The 22,746-nt window shown below is 44.9% G+C and overlaps 1 protein-coding gene across 1 annotated transcript in view; it reads left to right on the forward strand.

The window, feature by feature from the left end:
• Window positions 1-302: 302 nt before the first annotated feature.
• The window catches only part of LOC311115649 (cyclin-dependent kinase 17-like), a gene marked incomplete at its 3' end in the record, with an annotated part of 46,530 nt that continues 24,086 nt past the window's right edge, over window positions 303-22,746 (forward strand). The window contains exon 1 of the mRNA XM_084190809.1: window positions 303-601. The remainder of the gene's footprint in view (window positions 602-22,746) is intronic.

Genomic DNA, 22,746 nt, shown 5'->3' on the forward strand with positions numbered 1-22,746 from the left:
ATACACTCAATGTGGTCTCGAGACCGGACTGTACGGACACTGCTGTCCTGTCCGGTGTGTATGGTAACCGGTAGCGACCACAGCGAAGGGTGGCGCTATTTCCCCTAGTGGGTTGAAATTATTCTGTCTGAAAATGTATTTTCGATTACACTGCGGTGGCGGTAGCGTCAGTAAGCAGCAGTAGTCCCGCGTTCAACTACTAGTCGGAACTAGAATACTCGGAAATTTGTAGTTATACACGTTCCGCGTTCAACGAATCAGCAAGTCGGACATTTCAGAGTGTCATAGTTCCGACTAGCATTTTAACGCGGCGTAGGCGGGCAGGCACCCCTATTGTGTACACTGGTATGTTCTCCAACCGAAAAGGGAACGGAACACTCGCCACTGCTTGTTTTCCACCAGAGTTCTAACTTCGAATCCGCGGTAGTCATGCTGGAAGAGACACCGTCGCAGATTTAGGCGACATTATCGGAGATAAGAAACTAGTTCACCCAGACTACAAAGCATTCCTATTTTTTACGGCGGGTGGAAAGACGGCATCCGGCCTGAAAAGAAACTCCGGGGACGGGGACACAGGTCGGGACAACGCACATCGTTTCTGGTGAGCGCTATAGTTACATTTTCTTATAGGTCCTTTACGATATTGCAACAAATGTTAGCCTACTGTACAAGTGGCTTGGTGATACCAACGACTTGCGGCGGCTACATTCATACAACAAAGACGAGACACATTCCACCCTGCATTGTCACAAAATGGGGTAACAATGTAGCAATGTTTACTTCACAGCGCTCACTGCTGTGTGTTTGTGAATGGCTTTCCATTTGTTGTTGTGGGGGACAGGCTGTTTCTATTGGAGTTATCCCGTCCTGCCTACTAGGCTTTGGGATGTAAACTGGATAACCTCTCCACTGAGAATAATTCAACATGTAAAAGGCACACTGACTGGATCACGCTGTTACTGTCATGTGGGATAGATAAGTGTGCACAGTTTGCTGCTGAATTCGCAGAAAGGTGTTATTGTTTGATGAGGAAATGTACAATTATTTCCCAAAACAGGGTTTAAGAGGAACGAAAATAAAATATTAATTGAAAACATATTTGGCAAAAACCACCACCAATAACACCACATTATCCCTACTAGATTAGTATATAGGCTTATGTGGGCTTGTATTGGGTAAATCCATTTAAATTCAATCACTTTTTGACAGCGTCCCTTTTCATTTAAACAACTTTCCATACGTTTGCAAATGGACGAAGTGGTCAGAAAGTAATTTTTTTGACCTGAATGCCAAAACATGCAAGAGATAAAGCTGCTCAAACTTGACACATTTTGCACCCCCACAAAACCATGCGACATCCATGTCTTCATCACTGTAAAATATAAATTGTTGTGTGTGATATCATTTAAAAGCTTACAAACGTGTTGTCCATTTATTTGATTATTTCTTGAAAATAATGTTTAAAAAATGTTTTGGGTACTTTTTAAACATTTAATGTCAATTATCTAAAAATGGGTAAACTAATATTTTTTTCATATTATTATAATAATAATAATAATAATAATAATAATAATAATTCATTTAATTTGTAAAGTGCTTTTCTCACACCCAAGGCAACCCCCCCCCCCCCCCACACACACACACACACACAAAAACAACAACAACAACAATCTATAACACAGACAACAAACAAAGCAATATACAGCTGTTATCAGATCCGAGGAACAAGAGAAAAGCAATTAGCAGAGGTCCTTGAAAGCCTTTCTTAACAGCCCGATCTTGAGCTGTGCCTTTAAAGGAGGACAGAGACTCTGCTTTATGTTTTTGCACCCTATTTCACATCATCTGAGTTTTTTGTGTTGTGCCTGCCATCGGCTGAGACGCAACATGCTCTTGAATAAAGGGCGGGTGTCATTTCAAACATAAAAATAGAATTCATAGAATGGACCTATCCCTTCAGACCACTGCAATTTAGCTGGTACACCATTGACATTTTATTGAGATGTCAAGTTCTAATTACTACCACAAAAATGACCACCGGTCCACCTACCATTGAATGCCAACTTAAATGGTCATGTCTATTATGTGGTCTTCTGTAGCTCAACTGGTAGAGCACGGCGCTTGTAACGCCAAGGTAGTGGGTTCGATCCCCGGCACCACCCATACACAAAAAAAATTATGCACGCATGACTGTAAGTCGCTTTGGATAAAAGCGTCTGCTAAATGGCATATTATTATTATTATATTATTATCTATATTTCTGTGATTTCAATAGGTTTGCTATGAATGACTGACAGATACTGGTATCGTCCCTGCCCTACTAGATACATGGTGATACATTAGTTGGCATGATGGAGCCTTGCTACTTGGCAGACAGAACCCTGTAGAGCAGGTTTACAGTACAGACTGCAGGAGGGGGTCTCTGTGGGTTCACTTCAAGGATGACTCAAGTGGTAGTCAGTCGTTTTCATGGCATTCCTTTCGTGTGTGTGTGTGTGGCAGGATGTCCTGAAGGAAGACGTCATTGTTCTGAATGTGATCTCACTCAGCCTGAGGGACAGTATGCGCACACACAGGGGAGTTCTGGCCCAGAGCAGGGACTAGCTTTACAGAGGAAGTCTAGTCTATAGTGTGTCTTGCCTGGAGCTGGTCATTCTAGTGTTATTGATTACCGGTATTGTAAAGTTGGAATGGTTGTGTGCAGTGGTAGTAGTTTATCTCACGGGAGAGCTGTCTTTATGTTAGCTGGTGGACAACAGTGTTGGAGTCAAATCCATTTCAAGGAATTGACTGAATTGAATTGGAATTGACCCCAGCCATGGTGGAAAGTATATCAGCCTGAGTCCCAAACATGAACTCATTTACAGACTCCTGTTTAGACCTGATTGTGGGGCTGTTATTTCTTCTTTTTGGTGTCAGAAATGTCAAGTTGGGAAGAGTTTGTGCATATTACAAAATGTTGTGACGTTTTGGACTTCGGTGAGGGTTTTTTCGACTGTTCGGGGCACATAAAACATTTTCTGGAGGCAAGCCGAAGTTCGGAGCCGAAGTCTACGCCCCTTCGTCAGGTGATTGGTCAACAGTAGGGATTCTTCAATAAAGTCTTTGTTGTCATTCAACGAGAGAGGACTCATTTTCATGCAAATTCTTTCATTGAGAAATACTGCACCAAACATCTTAGTTAGATGTAAAATTGCGCAACTAAGATTTCCTCTGCAAAAACGTCATTTTATGACCGATTTCTTGAGTTATCTTAGATTAATTCGGACTATTTTGAGTTAGTATATACTGGCTATGGCGTCTCAAAATGGACAAACAGTGCTATCACAGATAGAACAATGAGACAGATATTTCACTGGATGTTTACCAAATATGGTAGTGAGAAGAAGCCCACTGGCGGGCAGTGGGAGAAGTTGGAACGAGATGGATCTTGGCTGACATTCTGCACATTTTCTCATCGATGAAACATTTGATCTTAATACAGTTTTCTGTTCCTAAAACTAGAATATGTTATGAATAGAGTGGACTAAGGTTTGTAGATTTTACACTTTGTAAAAGTTGTAAAAAATCGTGTTGCTTAGAAGGAGTACAAAGGCGAATTGAGTTATTGCACATGCGCACTTCACATAGTAGGTGGTCCCTAACGGAAATATGTAGATGATGCTAGAACGCGTCAATAGGATCTCGCTAGCTCGTGCTTGCCTCTGCCCCCCTCCTTGCTTGTTCTGCCCACTATGGCTAATTTGTTCCCATTGCAAATGATAGGCTGTGGTCTATCTTGGGTTAGTTCTAAGAATCTAGGGTACTATTGCCGCTTTTTTTCCAAGTTTTTCAAGCTCCCTGCCCTCCAGGACATCTATACCAGGCGGTGTCTGAGGAAGGCCTGAAAGATCGTCAAGGACTCCAGTCACCTGAGCCATGGACTGTTCACTCTATTACCATCTGGCAAGCGGTACCGGAGTATCGGGTCTCGCACCAACAGGCTCCAAGACAGTGGCATTTCGGCAACTTTGGGGAAAAAAGACAATCATAGTTGTGCCTGTTGTCATAGAGATGGAGGACTCATCATGGATATAACCCGTTTTAGCATGGACATTGCCATTGAGGGTTCCACCATTTTTAAAGTAGTCCACTGGGTGGGGATTCCTATGAGTTGGGAGCAATCAGCCAATGAAGAAGAACATTTACTACTTTAAAATGGAGATGGCATTGAGGCTAACACAGATGCTATAATGGCACACATACAAAGATGAGTCGATCTCTATGGCCTGTTCACATGCGTATCTGCCCTCTCATTGGCTAGAATGGTCCCACCTGATCTCAGTTCCTCCCGCCTGCCTTCCATCTTTTAAGGACAGGTATTTCCATTGATAGAGCGGTCACATGTCTATCTTGTCACTATAATAGACAGTCGTTGGTAAAGCGGCGGATGAAAAATGTGTCATTGGCTTTGATACTCTGATTGGTTAGAGATTATCCTATCACTGATGACTTTGTTTTGTACGACGCCCCTCTTGCACCTCGTCACCACAAACGACTTCACTGATGGCAGTCTCAGACTGAAGTATGTAGCAAACGACAGAGCAGGGGAAGAATTTAGTGTGAGCCATCAGGCTATGCCAAAACTCCATCCCAAACAAAACAGGCTGAAATTTCAGGCTGTCTTTTCAAACAGCTCTTACACTAAAAGGGCATTATCATTTTCACAATTTCAGAGTATTATTCCAACCTCATAGTTCCACACTATCTATGAAACGGAGTAAAAGCACTTTTTTTTTTACTGCACTGGGCCCTTTAAGCAGCCTGGCCAATGACAGCTAGCTGAAGGTTAGTGTCGCCTCTCACTAGTCCCCACAGAGCAGCTGCCATGACACACACACACACACACACACACACACACACACACACACACGGAATCTACACCACACACTCCCCATTCCTGTAACTCCGGTCTCTACATAACCATTCATACCAACTCTTCCTTTTTCTCTGCTGTATTAACATAAGACTTCTGCCACCCAGGCTCCCAAAGCAGCCCCTCCTGAAATGCTGTTGCCATAGACACCAAATGCTAGTGTGAGCAAATTTAGCTCCCTGGCCTGTCTGGCATCCCCAACTGTCACCCAACTCTCCTTAACTTTAACTGGAAGTCTCACTCAGCAGACAGTGTCCATCCAGCAGTCACAGGGTCAGCTGGTCAAGAACCTGTTTCAGATTTCCTATACAGTGCATTTGGAAAGTATTCAGACCCCTTGACCTCCACATTTTGTTATGTTACAGCCTTATTCTAAAATTGATTAAATAAAACATTTTCCTCATCAATCTACACACAATACCACATAATGACAAAGCGAAAACAGGTTTTTAGAAATGTTCGCAAACAGAAATACCTTATTTACATAAGTATTCAGACCCTTTGCTATGAGACTCGAAATTGAGCTCAGGTGCATCCTGTTTACATTGATTATCCTTGATGTTTCTACAACTTGATTGGAGTCTACTTGTGGTAAATTCAATTGATTAGACATGATTTGGAAAGGCACACACCTGTCTATGTAAGGTCCCACAGTTGACAGTGCATGTCAGAGCAAAAACCAAACCATGACGTCGAAGGAATTGTCCGTAGAGGTCAGAGACAGTGTCGAGGCACAGATCTGGGAAAGGGTACCAAAACATTTCTGCAGCATTGAAGGTCGCCAAGAACACAGTGGCCTCCATCATTCTTAAATAGAAGAAGTTTGGAAGCACCAATACTCTTCCTAGAGCTGGCCACCCGGCCAAACTGAGCAATCGGGGGAGAAGGGCCTTGGTCAGGGAGGTGACCAAGAACCCGATGGTCTCTCTGACAGAGCTCCAGTGTTCCTCTATGGAGATGGGAGAACCTTCCAGAAGGACAACTGTCTCTGCAGCACTCCACCAATCAGGCCTTTATGGTAGAGTTGCCAGACGGAAGCCACTCCTCAGTAAAAGGCACATGACAGCCCGCTTGGAGTTTGCCAAAAGGCACCTAAAGACTCTCAGACCATGAGAAAAGAGATTCTCTGGTCTGATGAAACCAAGATTGAACTCTTTGGCCTGAATGCCAAGCGTCACTTCTGGAGGAAACCTGGCAACATCCCTACGGTGAAGCATGGTGGTGGCAGAATCATGCTGTGGGGATGTTTTTCAGCGGCAGGGACTGGGCGACGAGTCAGGATCGAGGCAAAGATGAACGGAGCAAAGTAGAGAGAGATCCTTGATGAAAACCTGCTCCAAAGCTCTCAGGACCTCAGACTGGGGTGAAGTTTCACCTTCCAACAGGACAACGACCCTAAGCACACAGCCAAGACAATGCAGGAGTCGCTTCGGGTTAAGTCTCTGAATGTCCTTGAGTGGCCCAGCCAGAGCCCGGACCTAAACCTGATCGAACATCGCTGGAGAGACCTGAAAATAGCTGTGCAGAGACGCTCCCCATCCAACCTGACAGAGCTTGAGAGGATCTGCAGAGAAGAATGGGAGAAACTCCTCAAATACAGGTGTGCCAAGCTTGTAGCGTCATACCCAAGAAGACTCGAGGCTGTAATCGCTGCCAAAGGTGCTTCAACAATGTACTGACTAAAGGGTCTGAATACTTCCGTCAATGTAATATTATTAAATTGGCAAACATTTCTAAAAACCTGTTTTTGCTTTGTCATTATGGGGTATTGTCTGTAGATTAATGAGGGGGAAAAAAACAATTTAATCCACTTTAGAATAAGTCAATAACCTAACAAAGTGAGAAAAGTCAAGGGGTCTGAATACTTTCCGAAGGCACTGTGTATATACTGTGTACTCCACGTTGCGTCGTGCCTAAGAACAGCCCTTCGCCGTGGTATGTTGGCCATATACCACACCTCCTCAGGCTTATATATATATATATATATTTACGGCTGTGGAAAAAATTAAGAGACCACTGCAATTTTTTCTTAAATCAGCATCTCTACATGTATGACAGCCATTCCATTCCAGTGTCTGTTGAATTCCAACACAGGCACACCTCATTCTACTGAATTAGGTACTGATTAGATGATCACATGAACCAAATCTTATTTGATGAGGAAAAGTATAAAAACCACTGCTGTGGTCATCACTATCCTCTTGCAATAGGACCAGCTGGATGGCAAAAACAGTGCTAATAGTACCTCAAAAGTAATATTAATCAAAAAATAACTATTGACCATGCCAAATGAGTTGAAAAGGAATGTTTTGAGTGAGGAAAAGAAGGGTTCAATTCTGCCTTTACTGGCAGAGGGATACAGTGACCGTCAGGTTGCTTCCATCCTTAAAATTTCAAAGACGGCGGTTCATAAGAACAAGGTCAAGCAGCAGACATTTGAGACAACAAAGCTACAGACCGGCAGAGGGCAAAAACGACTCTACTGACCGGGATGACCGCCAACTCATTCGAATGTCACTCAACAACCGTATGATGACATCAAGTAAGGCTGAACGATTTTGGAAAATAATCTAATTGCGATTTTTTGCCCCCAATATTGCGATTGCGATTTAATATGCGATTTAATTTATTTATCCTTTTTCCCCTACAAAACATAATGAATGATTTAAATATGACCAACACAATAGTATATACATTTAGTGTGAAATGTTCTTTCCCATAGGCTGGGTCTATTTGTTAGAATTAAATTCAAACATGTATGACTTGAAATAAATGACATTTTTATTGAACTGCTCATTACAGAAACATCTGTGGCTTTGCCACTGTGCATTTAAATAATTTAAACAAAGGCATGAACTTTGTAAACACTGTGTGCAAAAGGTACAGTCTTAAGAAAAAAATAATTTTAAATTGTATGTATCTTACTGCTCCCAAGTCAGTAACATTTCACACAACTGAAACAAGGAATTTGCTTTGAAAATATTTTGTAAAATCAAAGTAAATAAAGTTATAAATAAAAAATGAGAAATGCACTTTTAATTTAGACAAACTATTTTTTATAAACGATTTGAATATTATAATATAAAATAGATGAGCCTCACTTATCTCAAGTACACAACAATAACACACCACACAGACTAAAGTTCACTACGAGTATGGCACTGCCAGCCATACTTATCCAACAGTTCTGTTCTCAGTGGCTCACAGGTTTTTTGCTAAGAAAACCAGAATATTGACTTTTTCTGGCTTCAAGGCTGAGCGAGTGCAAGTCACAATATTCCCTCCTGTGCTAAAAAGACGCTCTGAGGGAGCGCTTGTAGCAGGTACACAAAGATACTTGCGTGCCATGGTGCACAACTGTGGGTAGCTGATCTTGTGCACCCTCCACCAAGCCAATGGATCATCTTCTCCATCAATGGTAGGAGTCATCAGGTAATTGTTTATCTCTGCCTCTGCGACATCTTCAAGATTTACAGGCAAAGAAGGAGAGGCTGAACTGGTCTTGAAAAAACTGCCAAGAGACCTCTTCGTCTTTTCCCCCAAGGACTGTGCACTTTGAGGCATCTGAACAGTTTCAGTACGAGACCTCTTCTCCTATTAGATGAAAACAACAGCCATTAGTTTTCCAGTTAGATTTTACAGAAAATTTTTGTTTTTGTGAAATACATAATTATTTACCCAATGATATGTACGTTGTGCCAAGTCTACTATCTCTGTCTTCAGACGAGTCTTGATAGCAGGGATGTTGTCTGTACTGATGTACTGTATTTTGAACCTAGGGTCCAGGAAACAGGCAACATCCAAAAGCTCCTGGATGTTTGGGTCTCCATATTTGTTATTGAGGTATGCTAGGACTTTGGTTTTTATTGATTTAGTCAGGTCAGTGTCCTCAGCATCTTCAGCCAGGACTGATGTGGCAAAAAGGTGGAGAACTGGCTTGAGGTAGGAGATGCTTACATACTCCTCTCCAGAAAGAGCATCAGTAAACTCCAGTAGAGGATGCAGTGCCTTGTGAATCGACTCCAACACGTCAATATCCTGCCAGGTTGGGATAAGGGAGCGTGCATATCGATCTCCAGACAATACCTGAGAAATGGCTTTGGCCTGTTCAAGCACTCTGGCAATCATCATTTCTTTAGAACCCCATCTTGTTGGGCACTCCGTTATGAGGTTGTGCTCAGGGAGTTTGAGCTCTCTCTGTGCCTCCGTCAGGGCTGCTTTCTTCTTCCAACTGTGGGAAAAGTGCCCCACCAGCTTCCTGCACAGTGCTGTTGCCCTTGACACTGTCATCTTTGAGTGCATTTTCTAAAAGAAATAAAAAGTAGTGTATTACACACAATTTGAGTTTTGATACAAGGCTCTCACTATTACACACTCAAATTAGCTGTAATTCTGAAATACACACATCCACAACACATCCTCTCTCTCTCTCTCAATTCAAAGGGTCTTTATTTGCATGTCAATTCTCTCTCTCTTTCTCTCTCTCTCTCTCTCATAAACACTAAAAAAACATGTAAAAAACAAAAACAAGAAAAGAAAAAAAATGCAGGTGGGCATTCCACCACAGACAGACATATGATATAAGCAAGTAAAATGAATTTACATATTAGAAAAGGAGTGGAAGTATGAATTTATTTAATCCCATCCGATTTATATAATATCATTTATATATATTTGTATATTCAGCTTTACTAATCGACGCATCTCTCTCTCTCGCACTCGCGCACACACACACACACACACAAACACACACACACACACACACACACACACACACACACACACGATAACTTACCAATGGCAAGATGTAATCTGTGGCCAAAACATTGGAGCCTCGTCCATTCATTAAGCCGCGCAGCAAGCACCATATTCGACGCGTTGTCCGTCGTGATGCAGACGTGATTCTCCTCGTGGAGATCCCAGCTGACAAGCCCTTCTCTCAGGCCGGCTGCAATATTTTCCCCTGTGTGATCGTCTGGGAAGTAGGTAGTTTGTAGGCAGCGAGCTCGGAGGTTGAAATCTTCATCAATAAAATGGACTGTAAGACTCTGGTACGGCTCAGCTGTGCGGCTTGACCACATATCAGTAGTGCTAGCAAAAAACTCCACCGTTTTAAGTTCCGCGGCGACTTTCTCTTTGCACTTTTTGTACAGCTCCGGTATGGCAGTCTGACTGAAGTATGTGCGGGAGGGTATACTGTAACGTTTATCAAGCGTATGTATTAATGCCATGAACCCAGGCTTGGTCACCGTGCTGAGAGGCATCATATCTTTGGCTATGAACTCGGTTATTGTCCGAGTGATTTCTCCGTGCCGTTTTGAATTACGTTCATACGGAGTGACACTTTCGAACATTTCTGTCAGTGATCCCTGTCTTGAGGTATTTGGCTTGTCTCGCGCACTGATGCTCGGCATTTTGGTCATACAACTGTCATGCATTGATTTGTGGTATTTTTTTAAGTGCTGAAACAGGTTTGTAGTGTTACCCCGTGAAGTAGCAATCGGAGCACGGCATGCTCTGCACAACACCTGACGCTGCTCAGCATCTTCTTTTTTAAAACCAAAATAGTTCCACACCACCGACGTGCTGTTCCTCTTCGATATTAAAGTATCAGCTGTGTCAGTTTCTGACTGTTCCGTCGAGCAAGAGGCCATTGCGCTGGACAGCATGAAAAGTCGGGTCACGTGACCACCTCAAATCGCGCACGTTGCGATTAGAAAATCGCGTTCAGTCAAATCGCGATATTATCGCGAATGCAATTAATCGTTCAGCCCTAACATCAAGTGACCTACAAAAAGAATGGCAAACGGCAGCTGGGGTGAAGTGCACGGCGAGGACGGTTCGAAACAGGCTCCTAGGGGCAGGGCTGAAGTCGTGCAAAGCTAGAAAAAAGCCCTTCATCAATGAGAAGCAAAGAAGAGCCAGGCTGAGGTTTGCAAAAGACCATAAGGATTGGACCGTAGAGGACTGGAGTAAGGTCATCTTCTCTGATGAGTCCAATTTTCAGCTTTGCCCAACACCTGATCGTCTAATGGTTAGACGGAGACCTGGAGAGGCCTACAAGCCACAGTGTCTCGCACCCACTGTGAAATTTGGTGGAGGATCGGTGATGATCTGGGGGTGCTTCAGCAAGGCTGGAATCGGGCAGATTTGTCTTTGTGAAGGACGCATGAATCAAGCCATGTACAAGATTGTCCTGGAAGAAAACTTGCTTCCTTTTGCTCTGACATTGTTCCCCAACTCTGAGGATTGGTTTTTCCAGCAGGACAATGCATCATGCCACACAGCCAGGTCAATCAAGGTGTGGATGGAGGACCACCAGATCAAGACCCTGTCATGGCCAGCCCAATCTCCAGACCTGAACCCCATTGAAAACTTCTGGAATGTGATCAAGAGAAAGATGGATGGTCTCAAGCCATCAAACAAAGCCGAGATGCTTGAATTTTTGCGCCAGGAGTGGCATAAAGTCACCCAACATCAATGTGAAAGACTGGTGGAGAGCATGCCAAGATGCATGAAAGCTATGATTGAAAATCAGGGTTATTCCACCAAATATTGATTTCTGAACTCTTCCTAAGTTAAAACATTACTATTGTGTTCTTTAAAAATGAACATGAACTTATTTTCTTTGCATTATTCGAGGTCTGACAACATTGCATATTTTTTGTTATTTTGACCAGTTGTCATTTTCTGCAAATAAATGCTCTAAATGACAATAATAAATAATACATCCATTGCGGAGGCCTAGACTAAAAGCCAATTTATGCTTGATCTGAAAATGTGGTCGTAGGCTCCTTATGGATGGTGTGACTTATGGAGGCCAATTTGAGCTCCGTACCGCATCGCCATGCGCCTCCCAAATGTTGTAACAATGCGGCAGGCTCTGTATAGCTCCGCATTGACATGATTGGTTGATGGTAGGTGGGGGCGGTACTTCCTGTATAAACACAAACTCACTTCCTTGACAACAGCTCTGCACCGCTCCATGAAGTCAAGAAGTTTGAATGCCCTGACGTCTTCTCTCTCCACAATGCACTGCTCTCTCCACAATGCACTGCTCTCTCCACAATGCACTGCTCTCTCCACAATGCACTGCTCTCTCCACAATGCACTGCTCTCTCCACAATGCACTGCTCTCTCCACAATGCACTGCTCTCTCCAAAATGCACTGCTCTCTCCAAAATGCACTGCTCTCTCCACAATGCACTGCTCTCTCCACAATGCACTGCTCTCTCCAAAATGCACTGCTCTCTCCACAATGCACTGCTCTCTCCACAATGCACTGCTCTCTCCACAATGCACTGCTCTCTCCACAATGCACTGCTCTCTCCAAAATGCACTGCTCTCTCCACAATGCACTGCTCTCTCCAAAATGCACTGCTCTCTCCACAATGCACTGCTCTCTCCAAAATGCACTTCTCTCCCGCCAATTGTGCACATTCAGTGTTTCATAACTTAATTGTGTGAATTGTTTGCGTTTGCTTGTTAGTGTATGTCAATTCCCCGTTACATATATCACCAGTAGTACATTTACCGTTAATTCCTAAAATGTCTAATCTACAATGTTTGTTACTTTGGTTATGGTAATTTATTTTAATGCATTCAATATTATTATTCCAGTCTTCCTGTTCTCATTGTCGGAGTGGACACATTGTTTGCAGAGTGCACAACCTATGCTACACTTGTGAGAAACAAGTTTAGGTTTATTTCATTTCATTTACGAGTTTTGTCAATTTAGTCATTGTCTTTTGTTTGGAGCGCTCCTGTCAATATTGAGTAAGGACGCGTACGCATAGAAGTAGACCTGTGGAGATTCTCAAAGTAACGTCTGTTTTTTACATCCATTGAGAATTACAATAGTTCCTCAATGTATTTGAAAAATCTTTCCAGCTCTCTCCCTTTTCGATAACCACTCGGCATGAAAGGGAAAAATGTCTTGCTCTGATCCAGTGGAAACGTCATAAAATAGGCCCACCTGATTACTTCTTATCAGTGCTTGACTTGGACTGAAATAGTTTCCGGTACTCATTTTGGGTGCTGGTACTGTTTTATATTTAGGTGCAGGAGCTCCACAATACTGTTGAGCTAATATATATTCTTTAAGAGGAACAGGCGCTCAAGCAGTAGAACATTTGAGGTGCCGGTGCTCTAGCTCCGGCGAGCTCCTGCCCAAGTCAAGCACTGCTTCTTATCACTTGCGCAAATAGCCTACAGCTGTGTCTGTCCTGAGCTCACTGGCGCTGGAGACTCTGAGGGCTCCGAATATTTTATACAATGTTGTAAGTTCGCTAGTGCAATCTTCGGGCCAGACCAGGATATTTATTTCTATCAGGATATTTTCTACCTGCAGGCTGCAATGTTTTTATTTGTTGGCTTTATGGAGGCTATTTTTACATAGTTGGCAATAGCAATAGAAGTTACATTTTAGGTTTATCATTTTCATTTAGATTTGGATATAATTTTGATTAACCACATGAGACAATGATTTTGAGATATGAAGACGTTATTATAAAATAAAACTGTTTCACGAAAATGTGCATATGAAAACTCTAACTGGCACGCAGATCGGTAGAAATGGTAAGATAAGGGCTTCCCGAGTGGCGCAGCGGTCTAAGGCACTGTATCGCAGTGTTAGACGCGTCACTACAGACCTGGGTTCGATCCCGGGCTGTATCACAACCGGTCATGATCAGGAGTCCCATAGGGCGGCGCACAATTGGCCCAGCGTCGTCCGGGTTAGGGAGGGTTTGGCCGGGTGGGCTTTACTTGGCTCATGGCGCTCTAGCGACTCCTTGTGGCGGGCCTGGCGCCTGCAGGCTGACCTCGGTCGTCAGGTGAACGGTGTTTCCTCCGATACATTGGTGCGGCTGGCTTCCGGGTTAAGCAGACGGGTGTTAAGAAGCACGGTTTGGCGGGTCATGTTTTGGAGGACGCATGACTCGACCTTCGCCTCCCGAGCCCGTTGGGGAGTTGCAGCGATGAGACGATCGAAAATTGGGGTGAAAAGGGGGGGTGAAAAATAAATATATGGTAAGATAAATTGGCATTCAACATGAGAAAGGTTGCCGACTCCTCATGTAGCATATTACCGGCAACTTCAGGAGAGTAATGGCAGAATCTGCTAAAGCCAGCAGGAGCGGGAGGAGAATAGTTGGCTCAGGTTAAGGTTTTCTTCTTCTGGTTATCTAGATCTCTGGCATCCTCTTGAGGCATTTGTCTTATTTCATCGAACTGTAAGCTTGAAGCATCAGACAAGCTTAATGCATATAGTTGATTTTATTAAAACACATAGGGCAGTGTGTGTCTATATATGGACAAATTTAGACCAATCGAAGAACGGATGACTTTCGGTCAACCAAGATTTTTATTTGTCGGCAGGAGAAGGCTGGGTCTGGGGTAAACAACAGCCTCTCTAAAGCTATTAGGCTATGTCCCAAATGGCACCCTATTCACTATATAGTGCACTACTTTTGACCAGGACATCCAAAGTGGCTTCCTATTCCCTACACATGGTGTTATTTGTGAGTCAGGCCTAAAGAGAACAATGTTTGTTTCAGACAGCTGTGTTTTGAGCCTGTGATATTCTGGCTCCCACCTGCCCTTACTGTAGATAAGGAAGCTCACACATACCCATTTGTGTGTGTGTGTGTGTGTGTGTGTGTGTGACTGACAGCTGTGAAACACTATGCGGCAGACAGGTCGGAGCTGTTATGTGGACGAGAGGGGGAGAGAAAGGCTGATAATTGGTGTCCTCTGTGGTGATAATGTTGTTGCCTTTTGTCTCGTGTGTGTGTGTGTGTTGCTGGCTGGCGTGCTTTGTCACTCTCCACAGGGCCAGGGCCTTTGATGAAACCACTCCTGAGTGACTATCTCATTATGAACGAGGCAAAGGCCAGATTACCAGTTTTCTCTGGTTGTGTCTCAAATGGCACCCTGTTCCCTACTTAGTGCACTACTTTTGACCAGAGTCCTGTGGGAATAGGGTGCCATTTGGAATGTTGGCTTATCTCTATCTCCATTATGAACAAAGCAACACGGGTGTTGCCTCCTCCTGCCTTCCTTTCTATAAATACAGCTGGCTAGTGAACAGACCAATCACATCAGTCCTATGAGTCAGCTGTATATTTAAGCAATAAGACACGAGGGGATGTGGTCAAATCAAATGTTATTGGTCGCGTACACACACTTATCAGATGTTATTTCTGGTGTAGTGAAATGATTGTGTTCCTAGCTCGAACAGTGCAGTAATATTTAAAAATACACAACAATACACACATCTAAAAGTAAAAGAATGGAATTAAGAAATATATAAATATTAGGACGGGCAATGTCGGAGTCCGGAGTATAAATATATATCTGTGTGTGTGTGTGTGTGTATGGTATGTAAATGCACTGCTGATGAGTATTTCTGTCTGTAATAAAGCCCCTTTGTGGGGATAAAAACATTCTGATTGGATGGGCATAGGCCCACCCACTGGGGAGCCAGGCCCACCCATGGCTACGCCCCTGCCCAATCATGTGAAATCCATAGATTAGGGCCTAATGAATTTATTTTAATTGACTGATTTCCTTATATGAACTGTAGCTCAGTAAAATCTTTGAAATTGTTGCATGTTGCGTTTATAATTTTGTTTTGTGTGTGTGTGTGTGATGGGATGTATAGACATTATGGACAGTGTGGATATAATATTTAGTATATCTGTAGGATAGAATAGTGTGTGTGTATGTATGTATGTATGTATGTATGTATGTATGTATGTATGTATGTATATATATGTATGTATGTATATGTGTATATATATGTATATGTGTGTATATACACTGCTCAAAAAAATAAAGGGAACACTTAAACAACACAATGTAACTCCAAGTCAATCACACTTCTGTGAAATCAAACTGTCCACTTAGGAAGCAACACTGATTGACAATAAATTGAACATGCTGTTGTGCAAATGGAATAGACAACAGGTGGAAATTATAGGCAATTAGCAAGACACCCCCAATAAAGGACTGGTTTTGCAGGTGGTGACCACAGACCACTTCTCAGTTCCTATGCTTCCTGGCTGATGTTTTGGTCAATTTTGAATGCTGGCGGTGCTTTCACTCTAGTGGTAGCATGAGACGGAGTCTACAACCCACACAAGTGGCTCAGGTAGTGCAGCTCATCCAGGATGGCACATCAATGCAAGCTGTGGCAAGAAGGTTTGCTGTGTCTGTCAGCGTAGTGTCCAGAGCATGGAGGCGCTACCAGGAGACAGGCCAGTACATCAGGAGACGTGGAGGAGGCCGTAGGAGGGCAACAAACCAGCAGCAGGACTGCTACCTCCGCCTTTGTGCAAGGAGGAGCAGGAGGAGCACTGCCAGAGCCCTGCAAAATGACCTCCAGCAGGCTACAAATGTGCATGTGTCTGCTCAAACGGTCAGAAACAGACTCCATGAGGGTGGTATGAGGGCCCGACGTCCACAGGTGGGGGTTGTGCTTACAGCCCAACACCGTGCAGGACGTTTGGCATTTGCCAGAGAACACCAAGATTGGCAAATTCGCCACTAGCGCCCTGTGCTCTTCACAGATGAAAGCAGGTTCACACTGAGCACATGTGACAGACGTGACAGAGTCTGGAGACGCCGTGGAGAATGTTCTGCTGCCTGCAACATCCTCCAGCATGACCGGTTTGGCGGTGGGTCAGTCATGGTGTGGGGTGGCATTTCTTTGGGGGGCTGCACAGCCCTCCATGTGCTAGCCAGAGGTAGCCTGTCTGCCATTAGGTACCGAGATGAGATCCTCAGACCCCGTGAGACCATATGCTGGTGCGGTTGGGCCTGGGTTCCTCCTAATGCAAGACAATGCTTGACCTCATGTGGCTGGAGTGTGTCAGCAGTTCCTGCAAGAGGAAGGTATTGATGCTATGGACCGCCCGTTCCCCAGACCTGAATCCAATTGAGCACATCTGGGACATCATGTCTCGCTCCATCCACCAACGCCACGTTGCACCACAGACTGTCCAGGAGTTGGCGGATGCTTTAGTCCAGGTCTGGGAGGAGACCATCCGCCACCTCATCAGGAGCATGCCCAGGCGTTGTAGGGAGGTCATACAGGCACGTGGAGGCCACACACACTACTGAGCCTCATTTTGACTTGTTTTAAGGACATTACATCAAAGTTGGATCAGCCTGTAGTGTGGTTTTCCACTTTAATTTTGAGGGTTACTCCAAATCCAGACATCCATGGGTTGATACATTTGATTTCCATTGATAATTTTTGTGTGATTTTGTTGTCAGCACATTCAACTATGTAAAGAAAAAAGTATTTAATAAGATTATTTCATTCATTCGATCTAGGATGTGTTATTTTAGTGTTCCCTTTATTTTTTTGAGCTATATATATATATATATATATATATATATATATATATATATATATATATATATATATATATATATATATATATATATATATATATATATATATATATATATATATATACACACACACACACACGGCAATAGTTGAATAGGATGGACTTGAATACAGTATATACATATGAAGTGGGTGAAACGGTATGTAAACATTATTGAAGTGACCAGTGTCTAAGTTCAGGGCAGGTTAATGGGTGGAGGCCGGCTAGTGATGGCTATTTAACAGTCTGATGACCTTGAGATAGAATCAGTTTTTCAGTCTCTCTGTCCAAGCTTTGATGAACCTGTACTGAACTTGCCTTCTGGATGATAGCGGGGTGAACAGGCCGTGGCTCGGGTGGTTGATGTCCTTGATTATATTTTTGGCCTTCCAGTGACATCGGGTGCTGTAGGTGTCCTGGAGGGCAGGCAGTGTGCCCCTGGTGATGAGTTTGGTAGACTGCACCACCCTCAGAGTCGCCGGACCAGGCTGTGATACAGCCCGACAGGATGCTCTCAATGGTGCATCTGTAAAAGGTTGTAAAGGTCTTTAGTGGCCAAGCCAAATTTCTTCAGCCTCCTGAGGTTGAAGAGGCGCTCTTGCGTGGGTGGACCATTTCAGATGTGTACTCCGAGGAACTTGAAGCTTTTCACCTTCTCCACTGCGGCCCTGTCGATGTGGATAGGGGCGTGCTCCCTCTATGTCCTGAAGTCCAGGATCAGCTCCTTCGTTTTGTTGAGGGGGAGGTTATTTTCCTGGCAACACACCTCCAGGGCCCTCACCTCTTCCCTGTAGGCTGTCTCATCATTGTTGATAATCAGGCCTACTACTGTTGTGTCATCTGCAAACTTGATTATTGACTTGGAGGCATGCGTGGCCACACAGTCATAGGTGAACAGGGAGTACAGGAGGCCCGTCAGGAAGTCCAGGACCCAGTTGCACAGGGTGGGGTTCAGACCCAGGGCCCCAAGCGTAATGATGAGCTTGGAGGGTACTATGGTGTTAAAGGCTGAGCTGTAGTCAATGAACAGCATGCTTACATAGGTATTCCTCTTGTCCAGATGGGATAGGGCAGTGTGCAGTGCAATGGCGATTGCATCGTCTGTGGATCTATTGGGGCGGTATGCAAATTGAAGTGGGTCTAGGGTGTCAGGTAAGGTAGAGGTGATATGATCCTTAACTAGCCTCTCAAAGCATGATGACAGAAGTGAGTGCTACGGGGCGATAGTCATTTAGTTCAGTTGTTATATGGCCAATATACCACGGCTAAGGGCTGTTCTTATGATGCAACACGGAGTGCCTGGACACAGCCCTTAGCTGTGGTATATTGACAATATACCACAAACCCCTGAGGTGCCTTTATTGCTATTCTAAATTGGTTACCAATGTAATTAGAGCAGTAAAAATAAATGTTTTATCATACCAATAGTATACGGTCTGATATACCACGGCTTTCAGCCAATCAGCATTCATGGCTCGAACCACCCAGTTTATAATATAGCTGTTATCCCAGACCTAGATCTATTCTAAACATCATCTATAGGTTATGTCTCTATCTCAACAACCTAGATCTAAACATAACATCTAATCTATATCTCAACAGTGTCCTGTGATTCCTATTATAGGCATTGCCACGGGGCAGCTCAATGAAACTGATATCTTGTCTCCTAATGTATCTGTGTGTTATTATACAGTAGGCATGGCTGCTGGGCAGCACAAGGGGGAATAACATATTTTTATCTTATCTAAGACCACACTATTAGGTCTTAAAGCGAACTATGGATATACCTGCCATAATGCCATGGACTTGGCTTCTGGCCCACACAGTGGAAGTGATGTATGTTTATCCAGATACAGTAGATATATTTTTTTACATATCTTGGACCTGGCTATTAGGTATCCAAAGATTGCTATGGTGGTTCCAGTGTTGTGATGTCCCTGGCTATTGGCCCACCACTTGAGCTGTGTCTGTCTTCTCCGATAGGGGGTCATCAAACAGACCTCTACTGACTGATGGTGTTACTAAATCAAAAAAGAGGGCTTAAGTGAGAGAGAGCGTGAAAGGGGGAGGGACAGAGAGAGTGTGAAAGGGGGAGGGACAGAGAGCGTGAGAGGGGGAGGGACAGAGAGGGGGAGGAACAGAGAGAGAGTGAGAGAGGGAGGGACAGAGAGAGTGTGAAAGGGGGAGGGACAGAGGGCGTGAGAGGGGGAGGGACAGAGAGCGTGAGAGAGGGGGACGGCGAGATCGTGAGAGAAGGGGGACGGAGAGGGCGTGGGGGGGACAGAGAGCGCGTGAGAGGGGGAGGGACAGAGAGCGCGAGGGGGAGGGACAGAGAGCGTGAGGGGGAGGGACAGGGAGGGGGAGGGACAGAGAGCGCGAGGGGGAGAGAACGTGAGAGCGGGGGACAGCGCGTGAGAGCGGGGGACAGCGCGTGAGAGCGGGGGACAGCGCGTGAGAGCGGGGGAGAAGGGGGACGGAGAGAGCGTGAGAGAAGGGGGACGGAGAGAGCGTGAGAGAAGGGGGACGGAGAGAGCGTGAGAGAAGGGGGACGGAGAGAGCGTGAGAGAAGGGGGACGGAGAGAGCGTGAGAGAAGGGGGACGGAGAGAGCGTGCGAGAGGGGTACAGAGGGAGAGGGGGACAGAGCGAGACAGAGAGAGAGCAGTCTGTTGCTAGACAGGCATTTAACACTAGCTGTCACTCAGAGCGGTCGTTGCTATAGCAGCGGCGTTAATCAACTTTGAGTCTTATTTTCTCTGAGGTCCGACCAGGACCCTGTTATCATTAGTCCACACACACACACACACACACACACACACACACACACATAGAGGGTCTGTCAGAGGTGCCAACTGTCAACACATTTCTGCCAACACATCAGCACACTGGTGCCAGCTCCACTCAGACCCTCTGACACGGGTGACGACCGAGCTTGGGAGGAGGAAGGGGAGGAGGAGTGGGGAGGGGGAGGAGGAAGGGGAGGAGGAGTGGGGAGGAGGAAGGAGAGGAGGAGGAAGGAGAGGAGGATAGAGGGCAGAGACTGGACAGACCAGAGAAAGAGAAAGCAAGAGACAGAGATAGTCGTGTCCCTTGACGCTCATTCTGTATTTTGACACTGTAGCAGTACAGAGGTTGTTGTTCAACTCCAGACAACCTCCTAGATAACCCATCTGTCTCTCTCAACTGTTCACTCCTTCCACATCCCCTTCTCTTGGCCCTAACCCAATGTTTAGATCTACACTGAACAATATACTGTAAATGCAACATGAAACAATTTCTAAGATTTTACTGAGTTACAGTTCGTATAAGGAAATAAATTAATTAGGCCTTAATCTATGGATTTCACATGACTGGGATTACAGATTTGCATCTGTTGGTCACAGATACAGAAACAAAGTAGCGGCGTGGACCAGAAAACCAGTCAGTATCTGGTGTGACCATTTGCCTCATGCAGCGCGACACATCTCCTTCGCATAGAGTTGGTCAGGCTGTTGATTGTGGCCTGTAGAATGTTGTCCCACTCCTCGTCAATGGCTGTGGGAAGTTGCTGGATATTGGCGGGACCTGGAACACGCTGTCGTACACGTTGATCCCAGAGCATCCCAAACATGCTCAATGGGTGACATGTCTGGTGAGTAGGCAGGCTATGGAAGAACTGGGACATTTTCAGCTTCCAGGAATTGTGTACAGATCCTTGCGACGTGCATTATCATGCTGAAATATGAGGTGATGGCGGCGGATGAGTGGCACGACAATGGGCCTCAGGATCTCGTCATGGTATCTCTGTGCATTCAAATTGCCATCGATAAAATGCAATTGTGTTCGTTGTCCGTAGCGTATGCCTGCTCATACCCTAACCCCACCGCCACCATCGGGCACTCTGTTCACAACGTTGACATCAGCAAACCGCTCGCCCACACGACATCATACACATGGTCTGCCATCTGCCCGGTACAATTGAAACCGGGATTCATCCGTGAAGTCACGCTTCTCCAGCGTGCCAGTGGCCATCGAAGGTGAGCATTTTCCCACTGAGTTTGGTTACGACGCCAAACTGCAATCAGGTCAAGACCCTGGTGAGGACGACGAGCACGCAGATGAGCTTCCCTGAGACGGTTTCTGACAGTTTGCAGAAATTCTTTCAGCTGTCCGGGTGGCTGGTCTCAGACGATCCCGCAGGTGAAGAAGCCGGATGTGGAGGTCCTGGGCTGGCGTGGTTACACTATATTTTTGCGGTTGTGAGGCTGGTTGGACGTACTGCCAAATTCTGTAAAACGACGTTGGAGGCGGCTTATGGTAGAGAAATGAACATTCAATTATCTGGCAACAGCTCTGGTGGACATTCCTGCAGTCAGCATGCAAATTGCACGCTCCCTCAACTTGAGACATCTGTGGCATTGTGTTGTGTGACAAAACTGCACCTTTTAGGGGCCTTTTATTGGCCCCAGCACAAGGTGCACCTGTGTAATGCTCATGCTGTTTATTCAGCTTCTTGATATGCCACAACTGTCAGGTAGATGGATTATCTTGGCAAAGGAGAAATGCTCACTAACAGGGATGTAAACAAATGTGTGCACAAAATCTGAGCTAAATAAGCTTTTTGTGCATATGAAGAATATCTGCAATCTTTTATTTCAGCTCATGAAACATGGGACCAACGCTTTACATGTTGCATTCATATTTTTGTTCAGATCTATAAGGTGTACACTGCTTAACCTGTCTAGACCCTTCAAATATGCAAAATTCAGGAAGTGGATTTAGGGGTGTGTTAAGCAGAGCACAATGTCAGATACGGTATGTTATATTCAAATATGTTATAAAGAACAAACATGCCACTCTGATATGTAAAACAACAAATCATGACAGCTCTATTCATGACATTGCTATCTGCAATGTTCCACAACGTTTGCCTATACTGAACGTGGCCCCGCTCTCTCTGTATGGTAGACGACATGTCCTGTTGCCATGCTCAACTCATCTCTCCTCAAAACTCCTGCCTGTTCCGTCTCCAGCTCAGCTCTCCTCAAAACTCCTGCCTGTTCCGTCTCCAGCTCAGCTCTCCTCAAAACTCCTGCCTGTTCCGTCTCCAGCTCAGCTCTCCTCAAAACTCCTGCCTGTTCCGTCTCCAGCTCAGCTCTCCTCAAAACTCCTGCCTGTTCCGTCTCCAGCTCAGCTCTCCTCAAAACTCCTGCCTGTTCCGTCTCCAGCTCAGCTCTCCTCAAAACTCCTGCCTGTTCCGTCTCCAGCTCAGCTCTCCTCAAAACTCCTGCCTGTTCCGTCTCCAGCTCAGCTCTCCTCAAAACTCCTGCCTATTCCGTCTCCAGCTCAGCTCTCCTCAAAACTCCTGCCTGTTCCGTCTCCAGCTCAGCTCTCCTCAAAACTCCTGCCTGTTCCGTCTCCAGCTCAGCTCTCCTCAAAACTCCTGCCTGTTCCGT

This window comes from Coregonus lavaretus (genome assembly GCF_964263955.1).
Source record: "Coregonus lavaretus genome assembly, contig: HAP1_SCAFFOLD_1293, whole genome shotgun sequence".
Taxonomy (NCBI): domain Eukaryota; kingdom Metazoa; phylum Chordata; class Actinopteri; order Salmoniformes; family Salmonidae; genus Coregonus; species Coregonus lavaretus.